The 16113-nt window shown below is 33.4% G+C and overlaps 1 pseudogene; it reads right to left on the bottom strand.

Annotated features, from left to right (window-relative positions):
* Positions 1-969: 969 nt before the first annotated feature.
* On the bottom strand, positions 970-15683 carry LOC125196283 (annotated as a pseudogene).
* Positions 15684-16113: the final 430 nt, after the last annotated feature.

Genomic DNA, 16113 nt, shown 5'->3' on the forward strand with positions numbered 1-16113 from the left:
TTCGTCTCTAGAGTTCATCCACTAAAATTAAGCCATTTTATTTTGAAGAGTTTTAATTGCACATTACACTATCTATCAACTATTTTTTCCTCTCACAATTTCTTATTTCACATAAAATCTAGTACTATTATTCTAGAAGTCTATATGTTTACGGAATAGAAAGGTTATTTAATACTCTCCGTCATAATAAATATGAAACATTAGAATTTATTTTATAAGTTAATGAAAAGAGAGTAAAATAAAAAAGATGAAAAAATAGAGATGATGTTATTTTTATTTTATATTTTATTTTAATAAGACAGGTCAAAAGATAAAATATTTTATTTTTAATACAACAGAAGAAGTAGGGAGTATTTTTATGGCTTTTTTAGTAAGTAAAAAGTAAATCTTAAAGTTTAATCAACGCATTTTATAGTGGGAAATCAATTTACAAATATCCAATGATGTGTGTACAAACTCAGAGATTAAAATGACATAATCCCACATTGATAGATAAGAGTATTAAAAATACACAAAATGAGTAATCCCTTTGGTTACGAGACGGTTCGACTATTTTTGTTTATTACTAAGTTTTGCTAGACATCACATCTTATACAATACAACAGAGGGGTGTTCAATTTGCAAGATTGTATTCGAGATTAAATTTGTTGTGTGTTCGGTTTATGATATTCAACCTCACAACTCAATCCTAGATGGATAATCATGGGATAATTAGTCATAGATAACACCCTATGACTAAAATAATCTCACAACTCAATCCTAGATTGTATCTTGGTATTATTTTATCTTGCAAACCGAACACTATTAAGATTATGTTTTATCCAATATTCTAATCCGTCTCAAACAAACACACACACACATATATGAATTCAAAACATGGTGGGGATATGGTCGATATATGTATGGAATTGACAACTCATTCAAGTGACAAAAAGAGAGAGGCACCCAATCATATTTACTCACCCGAGTTTATAAAGAACCACCCTTCAACAACTTTATGCTCAAACTATTGAATCTTCCCCTTGAGTAATGTCGAGAAGCCTTTCTCCAGTCCGTCCCAGTTTTCATCATAGCAACGAATTCATCATAGCTTATACGACCATCCTGGATTTAAAATGAATACAGTGTGCGAAAAACGGGATAACACATCAAATCAATACCAGAGAACTTATGTATGTTTGAATGTCACCTTGTCTCTGTCAACCTCCTGGAATATACCATTTGCCACATCTATACAGTCATCAACCCCGTCTTCCATCAAGGCATCTCGAAGCTCATCATGCTCACCATTCCCATCTTTATCAAAGTAGGAGAAGGCCTTATAATGGAGATGTTCATCATTGGCCATCTTCTGCAGATGGAGTGAAATTGCAAGGAATTCACCATACTCCAATGTTCCTTTGCCATTTGTATCCACCTATTGGCAATTAAGATATCAGCATAAACAATAGATGCTATATTAAAGGAATGTGTTCTAGGCAACAAGATTGCAATCTCAAGTATGAAAGCTTTTTAATATTAGAAGTTAACAAACAAGAAAAGTTCATAGATAGACTGCATTATTGATAGGGTTATATCCTATATAAATAATTAGAGCAAAAGGTTCAATCTAATTGATGTGAAAAGGCGCCTAAACCTTTTCTATTGGCTTGTTGTATGTAGTAAACTTACAACTTCTATGAGCATCTGCACTTCAGATGGCTCCATTTGCCCATTGAATTTCAATAACCCAGCCTTAAGATCTTCAATGGAGACAATACCATCATTATCTGTATCTATCTTAGCAACTATATCTCTAATGCCTTCAGCTTCTTTATTAGACAAGAAATCAGCGATCACCTGATTAAAGACGAGTGCATACATTCAGCAAGATATAAGTTGTGAATATACAGTGACTAAACATATAAGCGTCAACAGACCCTAAGAGTCTTCCTCTTGAATCTATTCATCATTGAAAATTGCTTGAGTCGTGACTCGACGACGTCCCCAAGGGGAACATTTGGAGCTTTATTTGAATTTTGAAGCCAAGTGTGTTCTGCAATTGCCAAATGCCCAGAGAAGGAAAACATGAAGTTTTGCATATGTTAAACATGGAACGTTTTTCATAGATACAGCAGAATAATACCATAAACGCCAATAATGCCATTGCTTAAAATTCTCAAATTAATGAGCATTACTGACAAATGTGCATAAGAATTTACACACACAACAAGTTTTAGTCTGCACTTGTTTCACGAAAAAATGAATATAAGCAAGAACAAGAACTATGCTGTTAGTGCGAGTTCTAGCCATAGAACAAGTACTGATTACAACACCTAACTTGCACGTCAATCGGATGATGGAAACCCTAGAAAATCTAGAGAGGTAGATAGCAGATCCTAAGGATGTGTAAGGAAGGGATGCCAAATTAATATGCATATTTGGAAGGTAGTTAACATCATGATCACCAAAAACCAAAAATATATATAAAAAAATGTGATTTAAGGATTTTGTATTTGGCACCAAGTGCAGTGAAAATTTCAAGGAAATATGTAACTTACCAAGAACTTGCTTTGCAGACAGCCGATGATTCGGATCAGGTTCCAGCATCAGTCTTACAAGGCTCTTTGCACTATCTGAAATACTTGGCCATGGTTCTCGCTCAAAGTCTATTTTTCCACGTATTATGGCATGGGCAACACCTTGTTCAGATTCTGTGAGGAAAATTTGAAGATATTTCCCAAGTTTCTCATGAGTATTCACATTTTAGTGAATTAGTGATATGCTACATAGAACTACCAATTTCCTAGAAAGGAGTCCAAATTACCAGCCCAGAAAGGAGGAAATCCACACAACAAAATATAGAGAATCACTCCAGCACTGCATATATCTATTTCTGGGCCATAGTTTCGCTTTAGAACCTCTGGAGCCATATAGTAAGGGCTCCCCACAATTTCAGAAAACCTCTCACCTAGAAATCATAAATGAAAAGAATAAAAACATATGCATGATAACCATTAAATATATCTATATTTAATGGTTATCCAGATCCAGGCATCATAATGAGGTATCACAAAGAAAAGACTCACAGTCACATTCTTCCTTGAGACAATGAAGTAACTATCAATAGAAAAAAAATACTAGAAAATTATGGAGGTGTTATTACGAGAACTATTTTCATGGTTTCTCATGATAACAAAATAAATTTAGTATTGCACCAGCCTCCAGCATTGTGCTTTGATGAAGGTGAGGATGTGTCAATTATTATAACTTTGCTATCAGGAACATTGAGCATATACACTTCATAAAATAAAATGTATTGACGGAAAGTATCAACACTATAGCAATATACACGTTTTTTTTATCAAACAGTTTTTCAGCCTCCAAGGAACTGACGCTATTTAACTCATAATTAATACGGAATTGCATCTAGCATCATATATCAAGTCAGGCTCTCCAACAATCTTAATATAAGGCCCACTTTTGGGCTATTATCACCTAATATCATGAAACTTTTTCAAAATTCTATTTTTTCCCACTAACTTTGAACTTGGCATATAACATCACGAACTTCAATAGTTGCAGAATTTTCCCGTGACAAAATCCGGCTACATTTCATTTGTTATTACATAACATAAGATATGGTTATCACTGAAAAATGATAGTGATATGATTACCAAGTCACTATAAACCAGATATGATTATCCATCTCATTTTAATATAGTTGGATTATGTCGTAGGTGGAAAAATTCAACAACTATTTAAGTTCGTAATATTATATGCTCAGTTCAAAGTTCGTGGGAGAAAAACAAACTTTTAAAAAGTTTCATGATAATCCCTTATTTTCACATTTCATTCATAGACAAAAGCGACCTATATACAGACGAATCTTCTACGTAACGAACCTACCAAATCGTACAAACGAATTTATGCAATCAAACAAATATGTTAACTTACCAGGCTTGAAGAAGATCGACAAGCCAAAATCGATTGCTTTAAGAGGCGAATTCTCCTTCTTATTCGCGAAGAGGAAATTCTCTGGCTTCAAATCCCAATGGATCACTCTGTGCTTATGGCAGAGCTGCACGACCTCCACAATCGTCCGCATGACCGTAGCGGCCGCCCGCTCCGTGTAATGCCCGCGCGCAACGATCCTATCGAAGAGCTCCCCGCCCTCGCACAGCTCCATCACCAAATACACCGCCTTGTCGTCCTCGCATGCCTCCTTGAAGCACACGAGGCTGGAATGTAAGAATATTTTTTATTCTTATGTTACCTATGTATCTATTGGTTTAATATTATTGATTAAGTTCATATTAAAAGTTAAGAATTCTAATATAAAAGATGATACCGTGATGGATCAGTGTCAATTAAAGAATTAGAATTCCGGTGTATTGATAACCCTACTCTCTTACCTCTAATTGTGATAATGTAATATTATATACAATATATGTATATATGAATGGACATCATGATAATAATGTGTATATATATACACGAATGGATTATGTATATATATGGAATGATCATTATTATAATGTACATATGCATATGTTGGACTTCTAATATTATATGCAACTGCCGTGAGTATTAGTTTGATTAGGAAAAGGTAGTTAATGTTTTAATTAACTTCCATTATCAAAAGACATGTCTATTCATTTAAATGCATATTATGGAAATTCACGTCTTCTCGAAGAGGTGTATAGATTTCTATATAAATGATGTTTCCCTCATTCTTAAGATATAAAAAAAAAAAGACGTGATCAGTTGCAAGTAAATGATATGCATGCAACGGAATTTACATATATTCTCGGCAGATGCATGTATAAAGTTTTGATTCTTTCTCCATCAAAAGAATCATTAAAAGGCTTAAGGTCAAAGAGGGGATAACATCAATTATGGAGGATCCAGTCAAAGATAGGACGAACATCAATCGGTGGATTTTAACCTCTACATCAAATAAAGAAAGCATGGATGGAGGTTGGTGATTTTATCTCCACTTTATAGTATAAATGTTGTGGTTGAATTAATTCAAATCTAGAATAAGATTTTATTATCGAAATCATTAAAGTTGAGATATGGCTTAAAGTTGGTATCAGAGTCAATCTAGATTTGGTTAATTCACCATTTATGTGATTTCAAAATAGAAATTTGAATGGTCTTGAATTTTTTGATTTTGGTTAATATGCTTCCACTTATGTGTTGGGTAATTGTTTTATGAAATGTTAAACAATATAAGGTTATTCTACTCATTAAAAATTTCAATATATAAATAATATATAACTTGTTTATCACTAGAGTGGTCTTGTTATATTGCTTTTATTTATTGAAAATGATAAATGTTAATTAATTGATCATGATTATAGAGATGTTGTAAATGACATAAGAGTTTGATTGATCAATTATTTTATTATTTATATATTGGGAGATCACCCAAAGGTGGATCATTGTATATAGTTAATAAATACGAAGTGGATTAATCATTTATTCATGTGTCATTTAGTATGTACACCCAAAGGCAACATGTTTATTTGATATATGTTTAGTTTGATTAATTGTTAAAGCTATATTTAGCATCGCTGAAAGTATATGTGCTTAAGTATTACCCAAAGGTTACTTGAATGCATGTTATTTAAAATTTTTATTACTGTTTATGAATCTGTGTTAAAGAACTCAAGCATGTATAGATAAGCATGTATAAATGTTGTAGCTTTATAAAATTTGTATGCATGTGCTGACTCTGTCATTAAATTAATGGGCAAAATTAGGGAGAATGGTCTGAATAGATCCGGCTTACACTGGGTGTAAAGATATTGGACCATGTCATACTAATGGAAGATGAATCCTCAACCATTATAGATGTCACTCTGTAACTAAAAATCTCAATATGAGACTTGGGAGTGATCAAACAGGTTGAGCCTTATGACAATCACGATGGCAGAAAATTTGAGGTCATCATTGCCCATGACAGAAAATGCAAGGAAATTCATTAAGAAATTAAAGAGTGTTCACAATCGGCTTTGGCTGATAAGTCAATTGTAGAAGCATAATGTATGGGCTTACTACAAAGAAGTTTGACTGGTCTCAGCCAATTCACGATCATGTGACAAACATGTCTAACTTGACAGACGGTAAAGTTAACGACCTTGAGAATGGAGGTTCATAAGCAATTGTCGGCCATAATTTATCATAAACTCCCTACATGTTAAATTTAGCCAGTTCCAGGTGAATTATAACACAATTAAAGATAAATGGGACATTTAAAGAATTAAAGGCTATGTTACTTTAAAAGGAAGGGAGATTAGATAAATGGGACATTTAAAGAATTAAAGGCTATGTTACTTTAAAAGGAAGGGAGATTAAAGAAGATAAATTATCAAGTTGCGAATCTCATAGGTCTTGGAGGTGTAGGCACCAATAAAAGAAAACAGAGTAAATAGGACAAAAGAAGTGTTTTATTTGCATGAAAATAGAACACTTCAGGAAAGAGTGTCCTAATAAGGAAGGCTTGGTTCGATAAGAAAGTTGAACATAACAGTTTTGTTTACTTTAAATTAAATCTTATCGAAGAGCCTAATAATACTTAGTGGTCAGTTTTTGGTGCTACAATCCATATGTCTCATGTTAAACATGGATTCAGTTCGATCTAATCTATAAAAGGATTTGAACAATAATTGTTCATAAGAAACATGATAAAGGCATGGAACAAAGGCTTGGGATTTACAGATTGATCTTAGACATAGGATGTCATGTAGATCTTAACGGTTATCTCTATGTGCCTGAGTGTGCTATAAATATTGTTTTCATAAGTGGATTGGATAACTTAAGTTTTAATATCAAGAACGGATATGGTAAATCCACATCGTACCGAAATGATTAATTTTATGGTAATAGTACATTATTTGGATTTACTTAATGGATACATTCTTGATGCAATGTTTTCTGAATCCTTATTTAATATTGAAAGTCGAGGCAGTAAAAGTTGTTGGTCAAGTAAAAGTTTAAATTTCTTGTGGTATTAAAGATAAGAAACTATTTCCAAGGAAAGTAGTATGAGGTTGGTTGAAGAGACTTAGAGTGATGTGCAATGCGGTGTGATATCACTCGATCTAACAGGTCCAGAGAATTCGACTAGATTTCAGAGACTAGAAGATCTTGAAACTATCATAAAGGGGTCTTTGGGTGCACTCTATTTCTTCAAAACGTCAACCCACTATATGATGCACTTTTTATTAGCACTAAATAAACCTGCAAGTATACAGAGTATATATATTATAGCTAAAGGTTAGAACCGGATATCGAACACGGGGAAGACGAACACAAAGTGTCTATCCTCTACTAAGAGTCAAATACTATCTGGAAAAACGATTGGGTTTTGAAAACTTTTGAAAAACTAAAAACAATAGAAAGCATAGATCAACTAAAAGCAAATAAATCAAGAGAAAGACAATAGAGATAAGGGAATCCCAGGGATGTGTGTTCACAGTTATGGTTATACAAAATTCCAACTACAATACCGTAGCACAGTTTATACTTTGAAAGGACGAGTCACCTAGCTTATGCTCATGCGATACAAATGTTGATTACAAGATTAGGGTTGTCAATCCTAACACGTAACTCCAAAAAGCTCCTAAGACCCTTGAAAAGTCCTCACTCTCAATTAACAGTGTTGTTTTAAGGGAAGCTAACTGTAGTGTCTACTAAGTGAATCTAACTCGCTAGAACTCTGTCACAGTTATGAAGCAAGTTATATTAAATCATACACGATTGTGTCACTCAATCATGCACCATCAAAACTACTTAGGGACGAAACAAAGTAAAAACAAAATGGATATTAAATAGAAAAAGGAATTTGTATAACCAAAGTCGTTACTAACACATCCCTAGAATCCTATGAGTTTAGTTACACATAATTGAATAAGCTAAAAACATAGATTGGAGGGAAGACAATTTGAACATAAAACTAAAGTAAATAAAACCCGTGGGTTAAATCCTTGTCGTTCTTGATGTTCTTGAAATCCTTCTTCAACTCCTTGCACCAATGAAGTACTCTAGGTCTTGATCTCTATGAAGTATTTTGCAAGTAGAAGTTCTCTTTTTTTGATGAAGCTTGAGGCCTTATTTATAGGGAAAAGCCATGCCTTGTTGTAGAAGGAACAAATCTCCATAATATGGTAAAATTGGGCGCAAATCTAGGGCTTCTCGGATTCGCCGCCTTTCTCCGGCGGGCCGCCGCACCTGACGGACGGCGATCGCCGCGTTGGTGTCCAGAGAGTCTGTTCCCTCGGCGGCGGACCGCCGCACATCTTCCGGCGGTCGCCGGACGAGACTTCTCTTCCAAGCACATTTTTCCGAGGCGGACCGCTGCATTGATCTGCCCGCCGCGCGCCGGCGGTCGCCGCACACATCCGCGGCGGTCGCCGAATGTCGCCGTCTGACTCCAGATTCCCAAACTTGGTGTTTTGGCTCCCTTTTTCGGCTCAATTATGCACATTTCTCACAAAGCACGTCAAAATACCAAAATAGACAAAATATGCAAATAACGGACGTGTCGAGTGACTTTGACATAAAAAAACGAACCAAATAATGGCCTTAAAACAGTGCAAAATCTGAGCGTATCACTATACTACAACTAGCACAGGGAAGTAAAGGATCGATCCCACGAGGACGAATGTGTTACGAAACTGCATTTGAGGATGTCTTGGGAAAAGGGGGTTGGCTACTGCCACGCAATTTTGTGGGTCGAGAACTTAAAACTAATGGGTCTGAGAGACTTAAACTACTTTACTCTACCTACTGGGTCTAAGAAATGAGAACGTACGGAACATGCATGACTTTTGAGAAATGAAATATTTTAAAGTTCTAAGACAACTGGAGTTAACTTAACTAGATGGACTTTCCTAATTTGGAAAAACAGGGATAAAGCGAAAAGTGGGGACAAGTTTCCTTAAACTTCCAGGGTCTGGAAAAGCATGCAGAAAAGTAAAAAAAAAATGCAGACAGTACTGACAGGGTCTGGAGAACATGCAGAAAAAGCAAGGTACATGCAGAATATACTGACAAAAGCAGATCTGATTCTAACTACCAACAACTTCATCTTCTTCGGGAATCAAACGAGAATAGCAGATAAAACAGAGTATTAAACACCATGAAAACAGAGAAAACTTTAGATCTAAACTTAAAACGAGAAATTAAAGCCTAAACTATCAGATCTACGCTACTGGACCTAAAGGATGCGGAAACAGAAAGTAAATAGCCATAATCATGCAAAACGTAAGCAACAAATATCAGATCTACGAAACTCCAACTCAAATCCACCACGATTCAACAAATCCAAACATCTCCATACGTAAATCCACAACCTACATCAACAAACCAACAGATTTCAGCTCCAAACATCCAACAATCAACAAGAACGAAAGCGAAAAGCAAGAAATAAACATCAACTCAGCGATATCCAACAAAAACCAACATAAACTTCCATAATAACGAGAACTAAGTTCGAATCCAGTAGATCAAAGTCAGAAACTAGAGTTATGAAACTAAAAACCCACAAGTACTTGAAACCGAAAGTAAACTAAACAAAGCAAGATAAATATTGTTTCTTCGCCTTCACAAGGCGGTGTTACACAGCAGCAAAACAACGATGAACCACCACGGTAGCCGGAATCACTCCATCTCCAAGTGCGCAACAAGTGAAATGAGGAATTTGAAGTGTGGAACTAAGGAATAGAACAAGAGCTTGAGCTAAGAGTGTGTGTAGAAGTGGTTGTCTTGTTCTTCAAGGTTGAGCTCTTTATATATGTGAGGCTCTGATCCCTAGGGCATCCTTCTGGTAATTAGACGCTTTTTCCCTTGAATAAGACTCTTTAAAATAATCTGCTCATGCTCCATTCTGCTCCTGTCGCCAACTTTTAATTCTCTCAGGTCCGGGCGACGACTTCTGATTTTTACTTCAATTTCATCTCTTTTGCATTTGCCTGGTCAGGTAACAACAACTCCTAGGTCCGGCAGATTTATTACGCACCTGAACTCAGAAACACAGATTAGCGCCCCAAATGCACAGAATTTTGACCCAAAACCAATGCATGAAACGAGCCTTATCATTGGTAAAGTATGAAAATTTTCCTCGAAAATTGGAAATTAGTGTCCTAAATATGTGTGTAGATTACATTAAAGGGAAGCAAACTAAACACGTGATAAAGAAATCAACCACGAGAAGCAGTTAGCTTATTAAGTTAATACATACCGATATATGTGGTCATTTTGATACTCTCTTTGGATTGATAAGAATTACTTTATCATCTTTATTGACGATTACTCACATTATGGAATAAATATCTATTGCATAAAAGATCCAAGCCAGTGAATGTCCTAAAGGTATTCATTGACAAGGTGGTTGTCAGTTAGATAGAAAAGTTAAAGTTGTGAGATCAGATAAAGTTGTTGAGTTTTTATAATAGATATTATCCATGTCCATTTGTAAAGTTTCTCGAAGTATAGGCATTTGTGCATGGTATGCAATGCTTAATACTTCGCTACAGGATAGTGTAATAGAAATGTGGAATCGTACATTAATGAAAATGGTTAGAAGTATGTGAAGTTGTTATACTTTACCCTTTTTATTGTGGATTTATGCTTTAAAGACTACGATGTATATGCTTAATTAGGTTCCCAATAAGACAATTCCTAATTTTTTTTTTTTGAACTGTGGACGGAAAGGAAACCTAGCTTAAGGCATATTCGTATTTGGTGTTGTCGAGCATAAGTAATGTTATATATATTCCACATGAAAAGTTTTTGATTTAAGAATTGTCAGTGAATTTTTTATTGGCTATTCGGAAAAATCAAAGAGGTATACACTTTATTGTTCTAACCATAGTACGAGAATTTTTTAAACGGAAAATGCTAGGTTCATTGAAAATGGTGAAAACAGTGAGAGTGGTGAAAGGTGGATGTTCATGAAGTCCACGATAAGTTTCATCCACATGTTGCACCTAAGGCTGTTGTTCCTATTGTGTCACAATCAAAAGACACAATAGAACAACATGATGATGTGTAAAACCCACTAATCGAAAATGAAGTAGATGAACCTGTCACAATTCTAGAAGAGAATAGTGAACCACAATTGTAGAGATCATTATTGATCGATTATCTGTGTAAAAATCAGTGGGAGCAAGTTTATGAATTGAGTCTTATATATTGATGATATTTTGTTTGTTGCAAATGACATGTGTATGTTACATGATGTTAATAAATAGTATCTCTCTATAAGGATTGCTCCAATTCAGAAGGGAGACAAGTTCGGTAAATGAAATGTCCTAAAAGTGAGACATCTTATGTGATCAAAATATAAATATTTTGAGCTAGATCACAAGGATTGTTAAAGTTGTCTCATAAAGGATATATCTATAAAAATTTTAGAGAGATATAGAATGGAAAATTGCTCTATAAGGATAGCTCCAATTCAGAAGGGAGGCAATGTTCTAAAAGTGAATTGGAGCGTAAGGAAATGAAAAGAATTCCATATGCATCAGTGGTTGGGAGTTTGAACTATGTTCAAACATGTAGGCGACCAAATATTACATTTATTGTTGGGTCGATATCAAAGTAATCTCAGAATGGATCACAAGAAAGTTGCAAAGAAAGTCCTCAGGTACTTGCTAGGCACCAAAGAGCACATGCTTATGTAAAGGGGATTCGATGACATAGAAGTCATTGGATATTCAGATTCAGGCTATGCCGGATGCGTCAATGGTAGAAAATTGACGTGTGGCTATTTGTTCCTTTAAGTCGTGGGAGCAATATTATGGAATAGCAGAAAATAGTGTGTCATTGCTATTTCCACTCTGAAAGTTGAATTTTTGGCATGCTTTGAGGCCAAAGTTCATGAAAAGTGATTGCGAAATTTAATCTCGGGACTTGGAACTGTTAACATTATAGCCAAGCTGCTGAGATTTTATTGTGATAATTTCGCAGAAATCTTCTTCTAAAGGAAAGATAAGTATTTGAAAGGTGATACACGTGGCGTGAAGTACTTGTCGGTAAATGAAGAAGTACAGAAACATGAAGTGTCCATTGAGCATATTAGGACAATATAATTGGAGTGGATCCGTTAAATAAAGGATTATCACCTAAATGTTTATTGGCCATGAAAAACATATGGGTATTATAGAGAAAGCCTTGCTTGCGAATTATATTGTGCTCATAAGGTGTAAGACACTTGGAATTCAATTAAAGTTATGTTTTTGTTTGTTAGATATGTTATCATTATAGTTTGTATACAATTATGGTTCTTGGATAACATATAATAAATTGAGAATACAAGTTCTATCTCAGTGAAAGGACAATATAAAGTTAGAATTGATTTGTGATACATGGAAGGGATCATATCGCATAATGATGTGTGACCGCCATGATTCGATTAGTTATAATTTTATATTGTATTTAAAGGATTTATGAACTTGATATAAAAGTGCGCATTATGGTAATTAAACCATCAAGACGATACAAAGGTCAAGTGGGAGAATGTAAGAATATTTTTTATTCTTATGTGACCTATGTATCTATTGGTTTAATATTATTGATTAAGTTCATATTAAAAGTTAAGAATTCTAATATAAAAGATGATACCGTGATGGATCGGTGTCAATTAAAGAATTAGAATTCGGGTGTATTAATAACCCTCCTCTCTTACCTCTAATTGTGATAATGTAATATTATATACAATATATGTATATATGAATGGACATCATGATAATAATATGTGTGTGTGTGTGTGTGTGTGTGTATATATATATATATGGACGTGTTCAGATCAATAAGTGAAATTCTGTCAAAAATTAAAACAAATCTCAGTCATTGGATCTTGTAATGTAACCGTTAGATTATTGCCACGTGTCATCTAGTAATATAGATTACTAGTCAAATAATGTAACTTAGCTAATAATGTACTATTTTAGTACAATAATGTAGCATTTTAGTCTAATAATGATAATGTAGCATTTTGGGCTAATAATGTAACTTATCACATCCATCCAATCTCAGGATCCAAGGGCTGAGATTTATTTTGATTTTTAACAGAATTTCACTTATTGACCATAATGCGCCCCTATATATGTATGTATATGTATATATATATATATATATATATATATATATATATATATATATATAGGATTGTGATCAATTGAGATTTTTTATGCTAATTGAGAAATGAGATGCAATATCAGCCACTCATTTTTATTAAATGAGTGGTCCAGATTTTTCCACATGGAAAATATCTTTAGATTAATTAATTATGAAAGGGCAGATGGTAATATCATAGTAAATTTTATTCAATAAATATTTTTTAAATTTTAAATTTTAATTTTTTATTATTTTTTTTAAAAAAAATTAAAATTATTTTTTATTTTTTAAAATTTTTTTAAAATTTTTTTAAATTTTTTTAATTTTTTTTAATTTTTTTTTCGTTTTTTTTTAATTTTTTAATTTTTAAATTTTTTTTTATTTTTTAAAATTTTTATTTTTCAACTACATATACAATTCATATCAACTACACACATATATTGTCAACTATGGGTACAATCCATGTCAACCACACACACAATTCATGTCAACTACGCACATATAATGTCAACTATGTGTACAATCCATGTCAACTACATATACAATCAATGTTAACTACACAATATAATGTCAACTACATTTACAATTCATGTCAAATAGTATTTTTATTGAATAAAGTTGTTGACATTTGATGTGTAGTTGACATGAATTGTACATATAGTTGAAAAAAAAAAAAATTTAAAAATAATAATAAAAAAAACGAAAAAAAAAATTAAAAAAAATTAAAAACAAAATAAAAAAAATTAAAAAAAAATTGAAAACTTTAAAAAGAAATTAAAAAAGAAATTAAAAAAAATTAAAAAATAAAAAAAATTTAAAAAATTACAATTATGCTCCTCTGTTGACATAAACTACATGTTGTTGACATTTCACAAATATTCTGGATGAGTGGCCCATATTGCATCTCATTTCTCAATTTAGCTAAATAATCTCAACCTAACAAGACCCTATATATATATATATATATATATATATATATATATATATATATATAGGGGTGTGTTAGGGTCCTTACAGCATCTTAGTGTAAAACACAGCACTAATCACAGTCCTTGGATCATTAGATTGGATGGTTGTGATTAGTTACATTATCATACTAAAAATCTACATTATTAGCCGAGGTACATTATTAGATTAGAAATGTACATTGTAAGACTAAAACTGTACATTATTAAACTAAAATGCTACATTATTATCCGAGCTACATTATTAGTCTAAAATTCTACATCATTAGATGACACGTGGCATTAATCTAACCGTTAGATCATAAGATCCAATGGACTGCAAGTGTTTTGAGTTTTACTTATACTTAGCGTTCTGATCTGAATACATCCCTATATATATATATATATATTATAATGTACATATGCATATGTTGGACTTCTAATATTATATGCAACTGCCGTGAGTATTAGTTTGATTAGGAAAAGGTAGTTAATGTTTTAATTAACTTCCATTATCAAAAGCATGTTTATTCATTTAAATGCATATTATGGAAAGTCTCGTCTTCTCGAAGAGGTGTATAGATTTCTATATAAATGAACCTCATTCTTAAGATATAAAAAATAAAAAGAAAGATGTGATCAGTTGCAAGTAAATGACATGCATGCAACGGAATTTACATATATTCTCGGCAGATGCATGTATAAAGTTTTGATTCTTTCTCCATCAAAAAATCATTAAAAGGCTTAAGGTCAAAGAGGGGATAACATCAATTATGGAGGATCCAGTCAATGATAGGACGGACATTAATTGGTGGATTTCAACCTCTACATCAAATAAAGAAAGCATGGATGGAGGTTGGTGATTTTTTCTCCACTTTATAGTATAAATGTTGTGGTTGAATTAATTCAAATCTAGAATAAGATTTCATTATCGAAATCATTAAAGTTGAGATATGGCTTACATGGAATTGTTCGGCAGATGCTTCATTATGGCCACCTCTCGCAGCACATCCTCGATGTCCCTTACCGTCCGCAGCTTCGACTTGCAGGCCAGCAGCTCCTTCGTTTCCTGATCAATGCAGAGATGAGTGACGCCGAATTGTCCGCGGCCGAGCTCCCTGTCGATTAGATACTTGCCGTCGATGATCTCCTTGTTCACATCCGCCGTTGCTTTCTTCGACGGCTTCTCCTTCCGGCCGTAATCGTGGCCTGATAAGTTGGAAGATTCGACGTCTTCTCTGGCGATGGCCGCCGGGGATCAGCAGCAGTTCCCCAACTCCAAGCGCAGTATCTAGGCTCGCCTCATTGGGAGTGACAATGCGCGTCATTTTTCACTCACATATAAAAGGTAAAGAGAAAGGAAAAGGGAAAGGGAAAAGAACCCTGCAATTGCGCTACAAATCATTTTGAATTTCTTTTAAATTGTTCAATACTCCATACATTTTGTTTTATTTAAATAATTTAAGATAGTGTTTAAGCTTCAAGTCAAATAAGATAAAGTAAATACCCTAAACCCTAATAAACTTAGAGAGATTCGATGTATTATTTTTTTGCAAAAATAAAGAGAAAAATATAACTCAATTATAGTGCAGCAGCTAGACTCGCCTCATTGGGAGTGAGAATGCGTGTCATTTTTCACTCATAGATAAAAGGAAAGGGAGAGGAAAAGGAAAAGGAAAAGGAAAAGGAAAAGGAAAGGGAATTTTCACCGCTGCAATTACGCTACAAATCATTTTTGAATATCTTTAAATATTTAATACTCCATACATTTTGTTTAATTTAAATAATTTAAGATATTGTTTAAGCTTCAAGTCAAATAGGTTACAGTAAATACCTTAAATGTTAAGAAAGTAATTAGATAAAAAGATATTATTCTGTCCTATTATAAGTGATTTCTTTTACTATATAAATAATTGATTTCTATTTTAAGTAAAAAGCGACATATTAATTTTATTTCATCTCTTACTTTACTTTTCGTTTTTCTCTCAGTTTTATCGGTGTATTTTTTTCACTTAATTATTTTATTCTTTCATCACTTAATTCAATAAATATCATTTTCTTA

Source organism: Salvia hispanica, chromosome 1, assembly GCF_023119035.1.
Source record: "Salvia hispanica cultivar TCC Black 2014 chromosome 1, UniMelb_Shisp_WGS_1.0, whole genome shotgun sequence".
Classification (NCBI taxonomy): domain Eukaryota; kingdom Viridiplantae; phylum Streptophyta; class Magnoliopsida; order Lamiales; family Lamiaceae; genus Salvia; species Salvia hispanica.